This window comes from Aphis gossypii, chromosome X (assembly GCF_020184175.1).
Source record: "Aphis gossypii isolate Hap1 chromosome X, ASM2018417v2, whole genome shotgun sequence".
NCBI classification, from domain to species: Eukaryota; Metazoa; Arthropoda; class Insecta; order Hemiptera; family Aphididae; genus Aphis; species Aphis gossypii.
This window is the reverse complement of record NC_065533.1, coordinates 796,979-821,010: the sequence shown is the minus strand read 5'-3', so window position 1 is coordinate 821,010 and position 24,032 is coordinate 796,979. Positions and strand designations below refer to the sequence as shown.

General features: G+C 28.5%; 1 pseudogene; it reads left to right on the top strand.

Moving 5' to 3' along the window:
- Positions 1–11,346: 11,346 nt before the first annotated feature.
- LOC114127747 (uncharacterized) lies at positions 11,347–12,881 on the top strand (annotated as a pseudogene).
- The last annotated feature ends 11,151 nt before the right edge of the window (positions 12,882–24,032 follow it).

Below are 24,032 nucleotides of genomic sequence, written 5' to 3'. Positions count from 1 at the left end.
TCACACTCGACGTTCTCGTAGTCTTTACAATTTTTATTTCAGTTTTTTTTTCTAAATATTGAAAGAAAAAAAAAATGTTTAAATGTGATCAGTGTTTAGCCGTTTTTAGGCGTAAAGATAGTTTAATTCGTCATAAAAAAAACCATGATGGTGTTCGTTTTTCGTGAACAATATGTACATCAACGTTTAGCTATAAATCTGGATGTGTTCGTCATATGAAAAACGTGCATAGTATGTATATAATATTTCATTATTTTTAATTAAAATATATTAAATATTCATTATCAATTATTTTTTTCAAGGTGTTGCTCATGCTCAACCATTAATAAGACGTGTTGAGATAGCGACCGCTCCGCCTGTACCCGACACACCAATAAACAATCGACAGCCTTCACATGAGGAAATTGAAATCGCGCCACAGATATTTGTGCCAGATATACCAGCTGGACGATCAAATACCCATCAGTCCGTTCAAAATAATGTGACCGCTCCGCCTGTACTCGACACACCAATAAACAATCGTCAGCCTTCGCATGAGGAAATTGAAATCGCGCCACAGATATTTGTGCCAGATATACCAGCTGGATGATCAAGTACTCATCAATTCAGTCAAAATAATTTTACATTTGGGGAGAACGAACAATGGGGCGACGATACCAGTGATGCGTTATGTGCTGAAGTGTTGGATATTGTTGAAAATGTCGGGCTATGTGAAAATCAAGGTAAGATTTATCTTAATATTATAAGCGGGGTTTCGTTAATTTAAAACTTTTTTCTTTTTTCTTTTTTTTAAATCTTTAGATTCTTTTATAATAATTGTAGGAAGTAAACGCCAACATGTGAGGGGGTAACGCGTCGTGTGTTAAAGTGAAAAGGGCTCGTATGAATATGATTAAAGGTTTAGGTTTTAAGGAGATTAAATCGGCATTTAATAGAAAAATTGTTTGGTACTATGCCAAAAATTCCGGAAACGTTAGAACTTATAAATCATTTTTCGAAACATTAAAATCTGGTCTTGTAGACTTATTAAAAAAAAATGTATCTGTTAATCCAATTAAATTCAACCTAAAGTTAGAGGCGACCTATAATATACCTCATTTAGAAAATTCGATGGAAAACAGATCATTTAAAACATCTGCAAAACCAATTTTTAATGATTCGGAAATAAATAATTTAATAGAACATTCGTTTACGGCATTGTTGAATGAGGAAGAAGTATATTTAGGTAAAGGATCTGGTTATGTGTTTCAATGTATCGATGGCTTATTATTAACAGTATATAAGTATACACCCACCGGTGACATACTTGACATTAGATTACCCATAATTAGAGATGATAATGATGAGGATGACAATAATAATAATAATGGAGGTGGTGATAATATTGATAATAATAGAGGTGGCGATGATATTGATAATAATGATAATAATGGAGGTGGCGATGATATTGATAATAATGATAATAATGGAGGTGGCGATGATATTGATGATATTGATAATAATGAAGATAATAACGAAGATTACAATGATAATGGTGGGATAAACAATTTTGCCATTGGTGGTTCGTCTTATATAAAACTACCTACATATATTGAAAAGAAACGAGCAACAATTAACCCTCAAAATAGCGACCAGCAGTGTTTTAAATGGTCCATTTTGGCAAAACATGTTACGGGTTCCAATAAACATCGTGTCGGAAATAATTATTATCGTCATGAAAATAAATATAATTTTGAAGGATTGTCATATCCAACTCCGTGGGACGAGATCAAGATTTTTGAAAAAAATAATAATAATGTGTCTGTAAATCTTTATGGTATTAAAAAAATAGATCAATCTACACCAAAATGTAAAAATTACCACATTTTCCCATTAAGAGTTGTAGATGACGAGAAAACTGATCACTTTGATATAATTTTATTTAATGACGGGGAAAAGAGCCACTATGTGTACATATCAAATTTTTCTCGCTTAATACGGTCACAATCAACATTGCATGGTCATGCGGTTTATTTCTGCAAACGATGTTTTACTTCTTTTGATCAACAAAATTTAAAATACAAACTAAATGGCCAGTTAGCACTCGAACAACATCGATTGATATGTGGATCGCACAAGCCGATACTTCCCAAAATGCCTGATGTCGGCACAACACTTCAATTTAAATCATGGGAAAATGCGAATCGTCATCCATTCACGATCTATGCTGACTTCGAGGCGTTGCTTTTCAAAACCAACGAAAATAAAGGTATAAATTCTAAAATAATACAGCATCATAAACCTATGAGCTATGGGTTTGTTGTTAAGGTATCAGATGATGTACCGCTAGATTTAGTTATTGCATTTAATATTCCTACCTCACCGGTCATCTATCGTGGCAACATTGGCGAACAGGATGTCGCAAAACATTTTGTTGAAAGTATTGTTGAAGTTTCTCGAAAAATTGAACAACTACTAAAAACAAATGTACCAATCACTATGAGTGACGATGATACGCGTAGACATAATGCTAACACGCACTGTAATTTCTGTAAACAGAGTTTCAATTCAGTAGAGAAAGTCCGAGATCATTGTCACCTTATCGGAAGGTTCTGTCCTAATCGTTATGCTATAAATGCAATATAACCTTACAGCAACCCAAATGTGTGCCTTGTTTTTTTCATAATCTGTCAAGTTACGATGCGCATTTCATTTTAACGGAACTCGGATATGACACAAAAACAATTGATGTAATCCCAAATACCGAAGAAAAATATATTTCATTTTCTAAATATATAAGTAATACGTTCACAATAAGATTCGTTGATACAATAAAGTTTATGGCGTCAAGCTTATCATCACTCGCAAATAATCTGATGACAACAGGATACGATAAGTTTAGAGAGACAGCTAAACATTTTTCCACCGTCGATATGCCACTCGTAACACGTAAAGGTGTTTATCGATACGAGTACACAGACCGATGGGAAAAGTTAGATATCGTTACTTTACCTGAAAAAGAAGATTTTTACAGTACTCTTACAGAGTCTGAAGTTAACGATGAAGGATATGAACACGCAAAAAACGTATGGAACCACTTTGGTTGCCAGACGCTTGGCGAGTATTCAGACTTATATTTAAAAATCGATATCCTCTTGTTGTCAGATGTATTTGAAAATTTTCGTGATCTGTGTTTAAAAACATATAATCTGGATCCAGCATTTTACTATACAGCACCTGGATTCAGTTTTGACTGCATGCTTAAACACACATCTATAAAATTGGAGCTATTTTAACTACGATATGCTATTGATGATAGAAAATGGTAAGTTTTTTTTTTTTTTTTTTTTAATAATTGGAATTTAACTTTTCCTATAGGTATACGAGGGGGATTAGTTCAAGCGAGCAAACGGTACGCTAAAGCGAATAATGAAGAAACTTTAAATTACGACGCAGCGGAAGAGAAATCATGGATTGTATATCAAGATTGTAAGTATAAATATTATATGTATATATACATTATTTTTTTTAAATGGTTTTTTTTTTTTCAGGTAATAATTTATATGGTTGGGCAATGTCTGAATACATTCCTTACGGAGGATTTAAGTATGTTAAACCTTCACTAGAAGGAATAAACGATCTCGCTGATCCATCGCCGATAGGACGAATATATGATGTTGATATATCCACAAAACTTGCATGATGAGCATAACGACTTACCGTTTTTGCCTCAGAATTCTATTCCGAAATGATCAAAAATGAATAAGTTGATGGCGACCTTTAAAACGAAAAAGAATTATATAGTTCATTATCGCAGTCTACAGCAAGCAATAGCTAATGGGTTGATAGTCGAAAAAGTAAATATTATGATACAATATAACATATATATATATATATATTTATTATTATTATCATTACTATTATAGGTGAATAGAGTTCTTCAATTTAACCAATCGGCGTGGTTAGCTGATTATATAAATTTGAATACTGAAATGCGAAAAAAAGCGTTGAATGACTTCGAGAAGGATTTTTTCAAACTGATGAATAATAGTATTTTTGGTGATTATATTATTTATTTATTTATTTATTTATTTAAATGTGAACGGGCTATAAGAGCCCAATAGTACAACACAATTAGTAGTAATGAACATGAATTATAACAATAAATAGGTAAACGCCTAACAATACGGCGATTATATAAAAATAAAACACAATTAAACAATTATTGACATTAAAATAATTTTTCTTTTCTTTTATTATTATTATTATTATTATTTTTTTTTTTAGGGAAAACTATGGAACAAGTACGACGTAGAATAAAAATGGAATTGGTGTCGAGTGAAAATAGAATACAAAAACTTATTAATTTGACAACATTTAAATATGCTACGGCGTATAATGAAACACTGTCAGCGGTATCATTAGAAAATAAAGTTATTACTTTTGATAAACCTATTTATATTGGTAAGTAAATAACTACGAAGACGATAGCTTCATTTTTTTTTATTAATTATTTTTACAGGTCTTGCAGTATTAGATATATCTAAAACTTTAATGTACGATTACCACTATAATGTCATTCGGAAACAGTATGGAAATAAAGCTAATCTCATGTACACCGACACCGGTAAATTAATAAACTAACAATACTAATTGTATTATACTGTTAATAATTAATATAATTATTTTAGATTCGCTGGTATACCATATAATGACCGACAATTTTTATAACGATTTAGTGAATAACCCAATATTGTTGGATAGGATGGATACATCAAATCTCCCCACAACCCATCCATGTTACATCGCTGAACGTAGAAAAATACCAGGATTTTTTTCTGATGAAACTGATGGGCTGATTATTACGGAGTTTTGCGCTCTGAGGGCCAAATCTTATGCCTACAAAATCAATGGTGAAGAAAAAATAAAAGCTAAAGGTATTCGAGAAAAACCACATGACATTCGATCACCATCGACGATGTTTGTTTGGCGAACTAGATTTGGAAACATGTAGGCAGCAAAATGTATCCATCCGATCATTTCGTCACCAATTAGTTACACTTACCACCAATAAAATGACCTATAATTGTTTTGATGACAAAAGAGTAGTGCTAGAAGATAATATACATACCTATGCGCATGGCCACTACAAGATACAGTACGTTTAAAATAAATATATTTTTTTTTTTTAATTTAACTTTGTTTAATTATTTTTGATTTTTTTTTTTTTTTTTTGTAGGGAAATTGAAGAACTTGAAAGAATAGAAGCTGAGCTAGTAGCAATGATAGATGATGCAGGATATTAATGTTATAACAATTGTTTTTTTTTTTTATATCATTGTTTTTGTAATTAAGTTTTAAATATTTTAAAATTGAAAATACTCTGTTATAAAATTGTAGATTTTTTTTTTTTTTTTTTTTTGTTTTTGTTTTGTTTTTAGTTTATTATGTGACAAATGGTTGTAAATGTTAATTTGTACTAGATATTTATAACTTATGTAAATGGTAGTATAAGTATATATTAGGTAAGCATAAAAGTAAAACAATATTAAATTATAATATTATTAAGTTTATTAAAAAAAAAAAATAAATAAATAAATAAATATACATTATTACATCATAAATTGTAAGAAATAATTATGTTCCAGCTACTTGTTAGTTTTGATGTCTTTTTGAAGATAAATCCAGTGTTTCCATGTGTCTAATTATTTAGGATCCGTATTTTCTGTATGACTTTCCTTAAGGTCTGATATTTTAGATTTCATATACTTGTCATTATCTTCCAGATCAGATACTTTAAATTTTAATTTTTCGGTTAATTGTTCAATAGCTAATAATTTTAATTCAATAACTTGAGTTTTAGTGTTATTTTCAATTTTAACAATTTTTTCATTTAATTCTAATTTAATTATTTTTACAGTCTTCGAGTTTAAAAATAGTTTTTTTTTTAGTTTCGCCAGCTTGAGAACCACCAAACACATTCATAATTAAAATTATATTTAGTAAGTATAATGTATGAAAAGAAAAATTAATTTTTTTTAATATAATTTTCTTCGATGATTTTCAAACGGGAATTTAAATCCGAAATATATGATCCATGATTCGGTAAAGAACTTTCATCAAATATTCTTGTTATGCGATCTATTTCGGTTTTTACACTGTCTATTGTATGAATTATAAAAGACTGCTGTGTACCTATTAGTTTCTAAATAATTATTAAACAGCTCTGACACGCGAATTTCCAACGATAGTAGATGGGTAATATTACTTTTTAAAGAATCAATTTCTTTCTGCTGAAGTTTTATTTCATTTTGTATTGTTTTGTAACTTGTCTGAATATCTGAAATAATTTTTTTAGTATCACCAGCTTGAGAACCTCCAAACACGTTCATAGTTATAAAAAGACTGACACTATATTTTAACGTCACATGTATTTATCCAACTATTATGCGTGTAATCAAATCCAAGCCACTTGACAAGCATTTTATTTTGTTTTTTACTTATAATTTTTTCGATCAGATATTCGTTTGGATGTTTGGTTTTATGAATTTCACAAGAGTAAAAACAACCAGCTATTGGTTTACCCATGTAATCTTGTAACTGATAAGTGACTGGTAATGTTTTATTTATTTTGTTAATTTTGAATATTTCCGTAGACCAATTGGGTAAATAACCTTTTGTAAACACTCCTTTCTGTGTACTGATACGAACGTTATCACCAACATTGAATTTAATTTTTTCTTTGTTAATTATATGCTGTCTTAATACCACTGACTTTGGTTCAGCATCTGCTTGTACTGGCGTCATCCCTATAGTTCTATGTTTTGAGTTATTATATTCGCTAAGCAGCAACGGTAAAATCGGAATCCATTCGTGTGAGCCACGCGCTGTAAACTCTCTAAACATTTTTTCTTTTAAAGTACGATTAAATCGTTCGACAATACAAGCTTTCATTATGCTAAACGTTGAATATTTGTGTATATTATATTTGTCCATCAATGCGTCGAAAGTAGTGTTGTAAAATTCTTTGCCATTATCGATTTGTAAGAATTTAGGCGAGCGATCTATTAATATTTTAGACATTGCGTTTGTGACTTCTTTCCCACTTTTTGATTTTAATGGCACGGCCCACGCAAATTTAGTAAAGCAGTCTATCACGCATAAAATATACTTGTAACCTTTATTTTTCTTTGAATACGGTATCATTTCAACCAAATCAGCCTGCCATAAATCATTTTTTCCATATACGTTGACTCCACGCTAACAGAAATGTAAGTACTTATTAATACTATTACTTTACTACTATTAACTAGCTTTAAATTAAATATTTACTATTATTATGTAGAATTTAAGTTTTATTATTTGAATCGGTTGACTATTATAATTTTCCACTATAAAAATGATTCCATTTAATAATGGTTTAGGAAATGGTATTTTGTATAATTTGCACCACAAATAGGTACATTTAAATACATATGTAATTTGTATCAAAAATATAACATGTATTTGCGTTACATAAATAAATTACTTTTAGTATTTTTTTACGCCACGTCAGAAAACGAAATGAAATATGTAATTTGTACCAGCCCTAAAATTGAGTATAGTACGAGACATTTTGAATAGTACGAAAAGATTAGTGTGTAGTACAACATTTAAAAGTATGTCATTTATAATAATAATAATATGTATAATTTTATATCTTCACATTTTTAAAAAAAAAAAATAAATATTTTAATAATTTTTTTCCAAACCACATATACACAGATACATCGTAAACAATATTTTGTGTTGTTACGTCTTATACACTTTATTATAGTTATTATTATTTATTATTAGAGTCCGGATTTGTATGCATTTACATACTTGTAATGAGTGTATGCATTTCGATGGGAGTAAGAAATGTGGACGATTTGTGTAACAGATAATGCATAGAAAAAATTTTATTTTGCATATAAATGTATATTTTAGAAGTGACTGCATATTTGAAATTTTTTGCATATTCAAGCATATTTTGTATAAAAGCTTATTAAGCCAATTATTTTGTTTCAATTTCCTCGTAGAAATTATTATTAGTTCATAACGTATTGTTGGGAAATAAATGTTATTCTCCGTATGTTATATTTTTGGACAGTTAATGTTAAAATTATATCTCGTTTATCACAAGTCACAACACGGTCATCGGCAACAATACTGGTTTTATTATTAGACTTATTTTTTGTAAACACACCGCGTAGTGTTGTCGCGTTGCCGTTGTCGGGCATAATCGTCAGTCAATTGTGCACTAGTGCCCAATGCCCATATATCATTCGTGATCCGCGTTCCGTGAATTTATAAATTAAAATTTTTATTTCATAACAATTTATACGTTTTAAAATGCCAAAAAGTCGAAGCACTGTTCCAACTTTAATAAAAAACTGGATTGCTCTTTATAATACAACAGACGAAACTATTTTTACCACGGACGGCGCTGTAGTATTTTGTCAATTGTGTGACAAAAAAATTGTGTGCTCAAAAAAATTTCAATTAAAACAACACGTTGATACCGCTTTACATAATAGTGCTCTAAAACGTAGAGGAAATGAAAAAAAAAAACAATTATTTGTATTGGATGCAAAACCGAAATCCGGTAACGTTTTCAATGAGGATCTTTGTGCAGCTTTGGTAGTATCTAATATACCTTGGAATAAACTTCAAATTCCCGAATTCAAGAATTTTTTGGAGAAGTATACAGGTAAGCATATTCCTGACGAGAGTACATTAAGGAAAAATTATCTTGGTCCATGTTATGATAATGTTATTATTGCAGTCAGAGAAGTTATTGGCAACTCAGATATTTGGATTGCTGTTGACGAAACAACTGATACAAACGGCCGCTACATAGCAAATTTAATAGTTGGCGTTTTAAAACATGATACACCAAGTCAACCCTATCTTTTAGCATGTAAAGAACTGCCTAAAACCAATCATTCTACAATATCTCAGTTCATTAATGACAGCTTAAAAATATTATGGCCTGCAGAGGGAAACGATGAAAACCTACGGTTATTTTTATCAGATGCAGCACCATATATGGTCAAAACAGGAGATTCATTAAAGGTCTTTTACCCAAATATCGTTCACGTAACATGTGTAGCGCATATGTTAAACAGAGTAGCGGAAAAAGTTAGAGAATTGTTTCCTAATGTAAACAAATTGATTAACAATGTAAAAAAATGTTTTTAAAAGTCACCTTCCCGTATTCAACTTTATTAAGAAACACTACCCGGTTTGCCATTGCCACCTGAACCAGTAATTACAAGATGGGGTACATGGATAGAAGCAGTTATATTAAATGCAAATAACTATGAAGGTATTAAAACTGTAGTAGAAAAACTAGACAATGATTTGTCAGCAAGTGTTGAGAGTTGTAAGAAAATGTTCAATTTGCCTACAGTAAAAAATGATTTAGCATTTATAAAAATTAACTTTTCTGGACTCATTCAGGCGATTACAAATTTATGAAAAATATCATTTCAGAACTATCAAATAAACAGGGTGACAAAGGTTCTATTATAAAAACTAAACAACTCAATTGCATCAAAAAAATAAAGGGTTTCAAGAAATGGAACAAATTAGACAAATTATATCAGGTAACAATGAAATACAACTTCCAGAAAACTTCAACCCTTGCTCCGTAGCCAACATGAAATATGCACCACTGACATCAGTAGATGTGGAAAGATCGTTTAGTCTATATAAACATATACTGAGTGATAGAAGGACAAATATGACACCTGAGCATATGGAAAAATATATTATTGTCAACTCTTTTTATAAAAATTAAAAATCATACATTGTATCTATTTATCAAAATATTTTTCATTAATAACAAAATTATGTTTTTATTGGTTTAAATTGTTTTTTTTATATAAAATGTCTTTACATTGTATTTTTTTCATAAATATGTACCAAAGATATGGTATTAGAGGATTTAATACATTTTTCATTTTTTATTATTCTTAATTAAAGTATTTGTTTTATTTGTTGAATATATTTTTAAATATTTACTGTTATTTAAAACATGTTTAAAGTTGATGTCTATAATTAAAAAATTAAGTTCATCTAATTTTGTTAAATTATTATTTATGGAAGAAATTAAAAAATATATATTAAAATGCATATATTTTGGGTATAAGAGCATATTTTAAAGTTTTTTGATGCATAAATGCATACTATTTTGGCCTTTTTTAGTGCATACAAATCCGGACTTTATTTATTATTATCAGCTTAGTTGTAGTAAATGTGCGGTATATACACGGAATATATTCTGTGGTATATATAAAAACAAAAAATAGTTACTAGATTTTTCTCGTTTCTTGCAGATGTAGTGATCGCTGTGCAGGACACTGTGACTACGTACCAATTATTATTTAAACGACGTAGCACCTTCCTTGGTTGAGTTTGAGTTGTGAGAAAGGTAGATGTTGTAAATTAAAACATTTGTTGTTTTAATTGAAATAAAATAAATGTTTTATTAAGTTTGAATAAATAAAATATTAAATAATGACAGAAAAGAAAGTTGAAAATAGCTTACTGCTATGTAAAATTACAAGTAGGTACTGGGGATTGACCGTAAGGGTAGAACACGATTCCGTACGGTCCTTATCAGCGTACGGAATCGTGTTCATTTTAAGACACACGATTCCGTACGTTTTGTACCCAAGAGTTTAGTGCAATGTTGCCAGATTTGTCTATTTGACTTAGGCCGGGGCCACACATAGCGGTTGAGCCGCAGCGGCTGAACCGCCAAAAAATTTCAAAATTTTTTATTTTAAATGCAACCGCCTGATATGCGTTCACAAATACGCGGTCCGCGTACGACCGTGTCATGTTGAGGTTCAACCGCTATATGTGTGACTATACACGGCGTTTTCCGCCGCGTTTCGTACGCTGCGTATTCCGCGGCGTTTTCACGTATACTTAACTATAAGTAAGGGTCCAACAAACGGTTATATTTTGCCAGCCGGCCGCCTTGTTCTTCCAAGTACAGTATGCCGGAGCCGGCGCCCGGCGTACTAGGTGAACTTACTGATTCCAGCGAAAAATAGCACTGTCAATTTACCACAATCTAACTCTATTTATAAAAAATCGGACTGTAAATCCAGTCGTCTATTTAGTAACATTTATAAACTTGATGTACAACAGTGATATATACCTATCAAATAACTTTTTGATGTATCATATCATATCTTATCTTAATTAGGTATCCCCGTTGACCGTTGTACGTTATACATTTTACTAAGTCACCAGTCGACAACTTTGTGATTTTGTGTAGTGTTAAAGTGCGGTGCGTTAAACAAATACAATTTTATTAATTTAGTCAATAATATGGAAGTCAATAACGAAGTGAAGTTTATTATTTATGAAAAAGGAAAACCACTTGCGTTACTTAATTTGTATAAATATCGGCTTATACGAACACGAAAAGATGGTCTTAAAAAATGGTTGTGTATACAAAAGTCGTGCTACTGTAGCATTGTAACAAATGGAAATTTACTCCACGAAACGACAAATGAACATAATCATAGTGAAAATTCAGTCCAAAGTATTGAAAGACAAATTATAAGAGAAAACTGTAAACGCAAAGCAAGTGGTTCTATTTCTGTTCGACCTATAAAAATAATTCGAACAGAACTCGTAAATAGTGTACATTCAGAAATTGAACATAGGGATATCCGGTCAATCAGAAAAGCCATGTACGACAAACGACGACAAATATATCCGGCTTTTCTTAAATCTCTAATAGAGTCGATTGAACAACTTAAAAGTATGGATAATAATGATGTACTTAAATTTAAAGGTGACCAATTTGTTTTTGTGCCCGATCACAAATTATTCGTTTGTATTACTACAGAACAAAATCTAAATTGTATGGTTCATTCATCAGATTTTTTTGCCGATAGTACTTTTAATTATGCACCAAAATATTATATTCAGCTCTATACAATTAATTGTTTGCGAAATGGCTTTTATATACCCGTGGCTTATTTTTTCTTGCCAGAAAAATCTAAATCAACCTATATTGACATGTGGTTGTATCTTCAAGATTTGTGTGAAAAACTTATTTTCAAAAAACTTGTTATTCGCAAAATACATTTAGATTTTGAAATAAGCGCCCATGAAGCATGTCGAGAAGTATTCCCAAGTATTGAAATTCAAGCATGTCGATTCCATTTAGGAAAGTGTTGGTGGCGAAAAGTAATTATACTTAAAATATATTATAAATATATACATTATAAAATTATAACATTAAACGTATTAACTTTACAGATAAATTCTATGCAGCAACTCCGTACAGCATATACTAACGACGACAAGTTAGGAAAATGGTTGAAACTATTTTTCGGGTTGCCATTCCTACCACCACATGAGATTGAAAATGCATTCGTTGAACTTGTATCAATATGTCCAAATATAGATATAGGATGCTTATTTTCTGATTATTTATTAAATGCGTACGTAGAAGATGATTGTCTATTTCCGCCAAAAATTTGGGCTCAAGAGCCATCAGAAAATCCTCGATAATACTAAATAACTATACATAGTAACATAGTATAGATACTATAACCTAACCTGTTTTCTTATATATTTGTATTGTTGTTAGTACAATAAATGGATAGGAGAGTTTCCATAGGACATACAATGCGCAATTTCATAATCCACACCCTTCTATTCATTTGGTTATATCAGTTCTGAAGGAAACTCAAGAAGAGACCTGCACCAAAATTATATCAGCATCTAAAGGGCGTTTCAATAAAATGGCATTAGCCGACAAACAACGTTTAGACCACACAATTAACGAATACAAAAAATATTTGATTCATAAAAATATAATAAAATATTTATTAAGTATTTGTAACAAATACCAAGGAATTAAATTATAATTTTTTTTTTTTTAGATTTTTACAGAAATTTTACAGTTTTTTTTATATATATTTTTTTTATAATTTAAACAACGAATTGACTATAAATATTAAATTGTGACGTATAAAATATTTAACAAGTATTATATAATTATTTTTTTTACATTTTTAAAATTTTAAAAATTTTTTATATTTTATACGAATTGATATAAAATATTTATTAAGTATTGTATAATTTTATCTTTTTATTATTATATAAATTTTATATTTTAAACGAATTGACTATAATTAATATTAAATAGCGACATATAAGATATTTATCAAGTATTATATAATTATTTTTTTTACATTTTTAAAATTTTTAAATTTTTTTTACACGAATTGACAATATTAAATGGCAACATTGCACAGACAATCGTACGCAATCGTGTTGTTTTTGGGGCCTTTTTGACAATCTATTGTTTGAACAAAATCGTACGGAATCGTGTTCCCAAAAAGGTAAAACGTACGGAATCGTGCTTTACCGTGACCGTAAACTCACGGCGATGTGGCTGTGACAAAGTCCACGACGAGCAATAGTCTTACACTGGAGTTAACTACCTTCTGAATAATACTAAGTCCTCTACTCGTATTTATATGAGTTCTCAATGACGTACAGGGGGCTAGTATTATTAATCGTTTTAATTAGATCTGATTTAGAGTGGTATTATATTATCATGGTAATTTACATAATTATGGAATCTAACATGTTGTTTCCGCTGAGTGTGGCTAAAACTTACTATTTGTGGAAAACACGTATCTCTGGTGATCTTTGGCCTATGTAAGTATAACCAGCCCGAGTAGCAATTTAGGTGCTCAGAACGTTCAATTTATATTAAAACCACAGTGCTAAACTCAGTCGAAAATAGGTTCATGACACCGACTTTCAGCGTTTTTGAATACAAAATATAACATGTATTGAACCGAGTGCCATCAAAGTTTACCGTAAGTATTTAGACCGTGCATGGGTTTATTTAAAAACCTCTATAATATTATATTATATTAAGGCTATGTGGGTTTAAAAGTTTAATCGTACACCGTGTTATATTGGTTCAACAGTTTAGATCAAAACTTACAAACATATCAGTGCACTACGGGTGCATAGGTTCAACTAAAAACCGTGCATCCTAAGTTCCATAGTTTAAAACAAAACCTTTAATTTTGTAGGCACTATTTAGGTGTAAATGCTCAACATAAGTACTTACATAAATGCATAATAACAATAACTACAATTATTATTATTTAGACGTAGGTACCTAATAGGTATACCTACCTACAATTTAGAATTCAATATAAATTTTAATTGACTTTACTTTTTAAGTTTATTACTAATCAAAATTTAATAATATAGTAGAATTGAAGAATTTTATAATAAAATTTGTTAAACTTTGTATTTGATCTTATACATTTTAATACATTTGATTTCTTAATAAGTAGATATAGTAAAAAATAACAAGTATGAAAACCAAAAAAAATTACTTTTTACATGTTTTAATATATAGAAAATTACCAATATCTTATACATTTTAATACATTTTATTTCTTGATAAGTAGTTATGGTAAAAAAAAACAAGTATGAAAACCGTAAAAATTACTTTTTTACATGTTTAATATATTTGAAATGACTGATCTTATACATTTTAATACATTTAATTTCATAATAAGTAGGTATAGTAAAAAAATAACAAGTATGAAAACCATAAAAAATTACTTTTTTACATGTTTTAATATATTTAAAATGACTGATCTTATACATTTTAATACATTTCATTTCTTAATAAGTAGGTATAGTAAAAAATAACAAGTATGAAAATCATAAAAAAATTACTTTTTTGCATGTTTTAATATATTGATAATGACTTTTGTTATTGTATCTGTGTCTTGGGGTGAGTTTACACGACCAGAAAGGGTATCTGAAGGATAAATAAAAATTGTAATTATATACAATAAAATATTATTTATCACATTGTTCTATAATTTTGAATTAAAATGTATGGAAGTTATTCTATTATTGACCTAATTAAAAGGAGCAGAAGAGTTTGGTTCAATTGATGTAAAGATCATATTTAATACTTATTTTGATTTAGTTTTGACAAAATAAAAATTATTTAATACATCTATTAATTATTAGAGACTAGCATACCTTGCATAACTTGAAATATTCCAAGAGATTTGAATGACTTTTTAGTTCTCCCGTGATAGCTGAAGATGGATACGTAAGATCTTACAAAACAAAAGTCAAAAATAGCTGTAACTGCACTGTTTAACGAATTATGTTGGTTGCCAATTTTCAGTAATAAAAAGGTCTTCTGCATTAAACAAAATAATATAATTAACTGACAAAGAAACACAATATTCATCAGATCTAATAAAGCAATCATGTAATTATTATATAATAACTTACTAATTCTTCTTTATTTTTAATACAACCTTCAACTTGTAACAGACTTTCCACAGCATTTAATGCTTCATTTGAGCCTATTGGCAATAAATCAACAAACGATGCTGGTAATTTTGGTTGAGGAAATGCAGAATTGGACCGATTATCCATCTCAAGAAGTTTGTTTATTTTTTTGTCCAGATTTTCTAAATAGGTGCATATTTTGGTTTGATTAGTATTGCATAATAAAATCTGTGTAAGTATTGCCTCTTCTTTTTTTTTTATTGAACGTCTTAAAGTGTTACAACAGCATTCTTTATTGGTATCTAAAACAAATACAATAAGACTAGAAATTATAAATATGATTTTTGTATTGGTTTCAATCAACAATTATTGATAAGAATATTTTATTTTTAACAGTAAAACGCAGTTATATATTATAACTGAACCTCACCTGAACAGCTTTTGTGTGATGCTGTTTGGGTTTGACTTGCTCGGTGATTAAGTTTTAAATTATTATATTGATCTTGTTCTTCTTCGTGTTCTTCATTGGACTAAAATTATTAAGTATTATTATTACCTGTAATTAGTTTGGATTTAACATATTTTAATAACTTACCATAATACCATCATTATTATTTTGTGGAAGCTCATCATCATTTGTGGAATACTCGGAACACGAGGAATTTGTTGCAATGTTTTCAATAAATGTAGTTTCAACATTCGACTGTTCCTGAACCACCTTAGACTAATAACATTATATGAAATTATAGTAAACTACTAATTCAAAAATCTGTGTTAAAGTTTAATTTACAATGTCACCAGTATTATTTTTTGGAATCTCATAATTATTTGTAGAATATTCAATGGACGTGGAATTCACAATACTTTTATTGCATTTTTCACTATTTTGCAAATGTTCTTGTACTTTATTTGGCTATAATATATTAAATTGTTATCAATACATTATTACTCATTAAACAATATAGGTACATGTGTACATAAACCTTTATTTAACTTACAATGTCATAATCACTGTTATTTTTTGGAATCTCGTAATTTGTAGAATATTGCCAATAATCCGAGGAGTATTCAACATTTTGATTACTTTTTTTATGATTGAAATATGGCTTTTGGATTTCACGTGTCTAAAATATAATATTTATAAGATATAGTTAGTAGTAAGTACTATTTCAATAAATGTATGGACTATAACTTACAACATTATATATGTTCTGTGAATGTTCATAATTATTAGAATATGAAGAATCTATAATTGTTTCATTACATTTCATAGTACCCAACGGTTTCTGGAGTGTATGAAACTAAAATATTATTCAAAAATGAATTACAAAAAAAAAAAAATACATTATAATTAACAAACTTACAGATTTTTCAGTAGTGATATGTGACATTGGTTCACTGCTGTAACCACCTGAATATTCACCACAATAATTGGAGGACTTTTTGATTTTGGAATTAGCCTAAAATAAGTTTAAAATTAGCCTAATTTATAAAGTAAAATATATATTAGATCTTAGTAATAAAATATTATACTTACAATATTTTCTTTTGTTATAGGTTGATTAATTTTTTTATTAGGAGGAGTTGGTAGACAAGGAATATGAGTGTATGATGATTCTGTAGAATTTGTTGAATGTCTACTGTAGACACTAGAAATACGTTCAGATGCATATCGTTTAGGTTTTTTTCGAATTCGAACTTTATTTTCCACAACTCCATGCCTTCTAGTATCATAATCACTTTCACTCACACCTGACCAACATTTAGAGGCATTTCTTGCAACTAATTCAGAGTCTAAAAATTGTATAAAAAACATTAATAATTGAAAATATATAATAATTTTTAAAATATAATAAATATTAACAATAAGTTATTACCAAATGGCCCAGCGACTTGTTTTACATTATAACAACAACCATCAATATTATTTGGTACAGAACATTTCAGAATCATTTTGTAAATCTGTTGACTACTAAAACTGACGGATGCTGCTTCACTTTTTGAAAATGGGAACCAGCAACGTTCAGTATTTTCATTATTAACCGGATTATTTTGTAATGAATACCAAGTATGTGGCACATGCTGAACTGTATTAGTATCATTGAATATAACTATAATCCAGGACCTTAAATGTTTATATACAATTAAAATAAATATGATACATTAATATTTATATATATATATAATTATAATACAATATGTACAAAGTAAATATCCATTTTATATTTTATGCAAATAAATGAATAAATGGTATAATGGCATATTTTTGATCATCTATTGGTAGACGAACAAGTTTTTCTTTGATATTACCAATTGGCCAATAATTAAGGTGCCCGAGTACTGAACATTTAAAAATATCAATAAGTGATGAATTACATGGAGTTAAAAATAAATCTTCAAGTTTTTCGTATGAACGTCCAATTATTACAACTTCATTAGTAGTACTAGACGTTGCAATATTTTCAATAAGGACAATTTGACCATTTTTTAATTTGACACAATTATCAGCTGTGTTAAGTTTTATTTTAAAATTAGTAGTTTTCCACCCTGAATACTGTGGATTACAAACTCCTGGTACGAGTGATCTATTTGTATTCTTACAAAACGTTTTTAGTGGCCCTTCTACATCTGAACATTGTTTAAAACGTTTGAATTGTAATGCTCTACGTTCGGAATATCTGTTTACTAATTGTTGTAAGACCTTATGTCCACTGCGAACATCTTTCTTTAAAACTTGCATGAAATTTTCAAATGGGAATGCTGAAATGTTTTCTAAAGATCCAAATCGTTTTGTGTCATCTGCTAGATGTATTGTAGCATGAATATTATGTGATACATATTGTATACCATAAATATGTATAAAAGAATCTACAAAATGCCGAAGTAACTGATCAGCATAATCAATATATTCATTACAGTTAGATGGAGTTAAAAGAATTCGTATTGCAACTGATAAAGACATAAAGTTATTAGATAATTCTGAACTAACTACATTTTGTAAAACAACAAAACTTGTATATAAAAGGAATTGCCTCAGTTCAGTTGCTTTCCACCGTTGAACATCTCTTAAAGGATGTTGTCGAGAATTTTCATTTGATTTTCTTTGGAATTCTTCTGGTATATACTTTACTAGTGAATTAAGTTTATTTTCCAATGCATTTATTAAATTTGGAGGTAATGCTATAGGATGTTTATTCTTAGAAACTATCCAATACATCATTAATTTTTTTACTACTCCAATGCAAATCAAATGCATGTAATCATAAGGTGTTGATAGAATAATGTCAAAATGTGGAATTTCATCAATTATAGTTTTACCAATATGAAATTCGCAATCTGTATATGTAATAAAACTAGCATGTGTACGTAATGGTGCGTCTAAATTACTAAAATATGTTCGACTATCTTTTCGTTCTCCAATGCACATACAGCGTAAACAAGAATTTTTTCCATTATGACCTTTAAAGTTTAGAATAAAAGATTTTGCCGGTGCATCGCATATTAGAGCATATAAATTTACAGTGATATATTTATCATTAACTTTTATCCCAGTATTTATTAGTTCTTTGAGTTCAACTACAAATTGCATTAAAAATTCATTACAATTTTTAGGTTTTGTTAAACCTAAAAATAGCCCAATAATAAAAACACTACGGTACTTATAAGGTATATTTGAAAAGTAGCCTAATATTGGCCAACAATGGGTAGTTGGATTAGAAGTTAAGGCAATGCCATCAATTCCAACTACAAGAGATAAATGTGATGGGACTAATTGGGGCTCAACTTCCAATAAAAATTCAATTTCATTTTTTAAACCAAAATGATGATAATCTCCACCATCTATTTTAGTTATTTGAGTTTTTGCAGGTGTTTTAAGTAGAGTTCGTGGATCATTTGGTAACATAGTTAAATTGGTATGTTTTTTTAAGAATTTTAATAAATCTCCAAGAGCAATATGGGTTATATTATGATGTAAAGCCCAGATAGATAGTTCATGACTTGGACTAAGTGATGACTGTAAATCAATGCTATCAGAATTGGTATCTGAGCCAGCAGTATTAAGACATTGAGAAGGAGAACTTATCAAACTACTATCAATACTGTTGGTATCGTCGGACTGTATAATATTATAATCTGTAGAATGATTGAAATTTGATTCACAAATTAGTTCATTATTTAATGATGGTACTATTTCAATAGCTTTTAATTGAATATCCATTGGTTCATCATCAGTAAAATCACTTAATTGAGTAGCTAAAGGTTCATCATCAGAAGAATCACATAACATAGTTGTAGCTAAAGTAGCTGCATTTAGTCTTCGACGATAACGAGTGCTTCTACTAACCTTCAACTTTTTATTTGAACTCATATTTATGGCAATTTAAATCTAAAAAAAAAACCCAATTTATCTTAAGAGGATGTCAGCGCACTATTTGTTTTCTCTCTCTGGCCCACGTGCAACATAGACAAAACACATTAATGCAGAATCATTTCTTCTATGTTTTTAAGTTATCTTAGAGTAAAATCACCCATTAAAAAAAAGATAGAGAATAATATTTTTGAGGGAATGACATATCAACTTTATATTTTATTGTTATTTGATTTTATATTCTACTTTCAAAATAAACAAAAAAATGTTGTAAATTTAAATTATGTTTAAATTGTTTTGAGATATTATTTAGACAAATTGATATGTCATTCCCTCAAAAATAATATTCTCTATCTCTTTTGCAATAGATGATTTTACTCTAAGATTACTTAAAAACATAGAAAAAATGATTCTGCGTAAATGCGTTTTGTCTATGTTGCGCGTTGGCCAGAAAAAGTAAACAAATAGTGCGCTGACATCCTCTTTGAAAGAACTTGAACTTATATAAATATATTCAAATAGTAAATGTTTTTTGATATAATGAGTATAGTTCATAATAAAAGATTCACCCTGTACCTATATATTATTATTTATTATACATTATCCCATATACAATATCCCTATAATGTTAGTACCCAGTACAATAATAGTAGGTATTTTATTTAAAACTCACATTCTTTTTTTAGCGTTATACCTACCTATAATATCTAAATAAATAATTAGGACTTGAATTAAGAGATTTAATAATTAAAATAAAAATAGTATTTTTTTGCTAATCTGTTCCCCTTTAGTTTTTAAAAAATACACTGCAAAGTTTAATATTAGAATTAATTTTTATAAAATAATTAAAAGTATCTCAAAGTATCAATTTAAATTTAACTAATTTAATAATATTATTATTATTATGTTTAAGAATTGAGAATTCTTTGTAATCAAATATATAATTAGGTATACCTATATAAATTATAAATATTAAGAAAAATATTATGAATTTAAGATGTATCATGTATACGATTTATATGTTATTTAAATTTCAATATACTGACATAATACTTGTTTATTTAAATAGGTAATTACCTTCCTAACTTATTTCATTAAACTTTTTTTTTTTTTTAATTTTAACAAAAAAACTACCTACCTTACTGTTGTTTGCTATTAAACAGTCTTATAATAAAATCTGTTGTTATAAAATATTTATATAGGTACCTAATATATTAAATAAGTACATTCAAATATTCACTTTAGAGATAGAAAAATTAAAACAAAGTTAAGTTATTTTTCAATGGGTGTAGGTAAGTACAAATTTCTATATTTATGAGATAATCTTTATTAGAGTCGTAGGTAGGTACCTAATAGGTTAGGTTAGTACTACCTATACTAATTATTGAAATAGTTGCTGTAGTTACCTACTAAATACTAAATAGGTACTAGGTACCTCTAGGTAGGTACTAAATGAAATATTTTGAACCAGTATGGAAGTAATGATAGTTAGGTATAGGTAGTTACACAAATTGTGCAATATACCCATTATGGCATTATTTCAGTATATAATGTATACAGAATATCAGAGCAGTAAAAAAAGGATAAAAAAGTACCTAGGTACCTTTAACAAACAATTATCTTAATGATCTGAGATTTTCAAAATTTTGAGAATTTTCAAAATAACTATATAGGTAATAAATCATATAATATACTTACATTATAGCTGTATTATACGCAGGTCCTGCTAGACAGTTCGCTTCTTTAAACTATATAAATATTATACTTCGATCTTCTTTAAATTATAAACCATTTGCCACATTCAGCTGCGATGATCGGATATTATACGCACTGATTTAAGTGATGAAAATTAAAACGACTACGACATTTTTAAACACGGATTGTTATAATAATATTTGAAATTGATAAGTGATAACGGTAAAACCACATTGATGTAAAATAATATTATATGCGCGATGCGCCAAGACCACGGTTCACACATAAAACTTTGAACCGGTGTCTGGGTTTTATTGCAGCGTACTATTTATATAACAACGCGTGTTGGTCAATTGAACCGACGGTGATCTACAGTGTAATATAATTTCTGATTAAGTTAAAAATATATATTATATTGATTTTAGTGGTTGGGAAATTTAACTGTGAACTTCCTATGCACTTTATAATATAATAAAAGTATAAACAAAAACAGCATGGTTTAAATGAACTGATTATGAACTGGAGAAATTATTATTTATAGTTAAAAATAGATTTTTCTTGGTTGGGAAATTAAACCGTGAACTCCCCACACACTTATGCACCAACGAACCGACTATGAACCATCATTTTATTTTAACCGTTCAAATACTTAACATTATTTAAACGGTTAAACTGATATTACACCAATCTTGTGTTTGGCGAACCAAATGAACCGATAAACCGACCTACAACCCATATATTGCTACTCGGGAGGTGTTTCCGCTGAGTTAATGTTAATCAATCGGCGGAGAGAACATGTTTTTCTGATCTCTGTCCTATTGCTTACAATGTAGGTGTATTACTTAAATTAATACACATTTTCTACATGATTTAATAATCCAACATAATATAATAAAATATAATATAATGCAGGTGCATTGGGTTTACTACACAGATTTTAGTTGTTATAAATAGTTATAAATTATGTTTTATTTTTTAAAAAAATAGTATAATATACTTAACAAGAATTTACTTATTTAATATACATAGAGTTTGTTTTACTTATACATTTATTTATAATTAAAGTATGATTGATTTTATATGTTTTATGAATTATTACTAAAGAAAAATTTACTTATTTTGATGTACATAGTTTTTACTTATATATACATTTTATTATAACTATAATTTTAATAAGGTGAACAATGTTACAAATTATAATTTTAGTAGGTACAGATTAGATAATGCCCCTTTTTAAAATTTTATTTGGTGTGAATTATAAACTTGAAAAGTGGTACAAATTAATAAAAAAAAATACATTTTTTTTTTTTTAGATGTGATGTAAATGAGATATAGTTTTTACATTACCTTTTTTATATTTAAAATAAAAAAATAAACGAATAAATATTTACCTGTAATTTCAGATTTTTTTTAAATGGAATCTCCTCAAATCATATAATTCGTTACACTAACGGCAATACCTCGTATCTGCCATGACAAAATAAACAGGTATGCTGGCAACTCGAAACAGCATGGCGGATGCTTTCTCCGTTTATCATAAATAATGTTATCATGAATAATACTAATATACTATGACAAAATATAAATTATTTAACTACAAAATTGACGTACTTATATACATTTTTTATTTTATTATTTTTAAGTGTACTATATTAAAAATTTTTTTAGTTTCTTGTTTGGTTTTTGTAAAGAACTATTATATAATATAGATTTATTTAAGTTATTTATACGAATAAAATAATGTCCTAGTTCGGACTATACAACTTAACATCTCATCAGGAATTTCCAATTCATAGTCCGTGAGTTGTTTTTTCATGATGTCTGTTATTGTTCTCATGACTCCAGGTATTTTAGATACATTGTTTCCATGTTATTTTATAAAACATGTTTCTAATAATTTCATACCGTCGAGTAACATTTTACTAGGAATTTTTAAACCACCCCGTGATAAAAAATTCGTCCAACACATGGTATGTTCCTCTTCAATAACTATAAACTGTGGATATTTCTCATAATATCTGCTGGTGACATATCCAGTAACATACTCTACACATTCCAATTCAATGCTATCAAATGCATCTACTGTATTCATCTAAAAAAAGTGTTAAATTATAAAAAGGTACCTAATGGCTAAATATTTAAAAATATTATAATGGTTAATGTACTTCAAATTCAAAATCTTTTAACAAATCAAAAGTTTCTTTCTGAACTGATACATTGGTTGAAGAATTTTTAGAATATAGTATAGCCTCTTTAGTTTTGTGACATTCTTCATTATTTAATATATCAGAATCTTTAATTATTTGACTTGTCAAACACTCATTGTTTTCAAAAAAATTATCATCTAATACTGTTTCTGTATTAGTATTGCTTGTAAACACAAAATCAGAATGTTTACCCAAAATATACCATCGGAGACTAAATAATGCACACAAAAGAAATAATTTTAAAAGTGAGTTGCTTACATTAAAAAAAATTATTTATCAAACTTATAGTTACCAATATTTGAAATCTAAAGCTGTAATACTCGTATTATTTTTACTTGCTGATCCAGCCATCCCCTTAAGATAACTAAACATATTTTCAATAATATCTTAGTTTAATTTCCTTGTAATGATGTATGAAATTCCAATTTGTTTAAGTT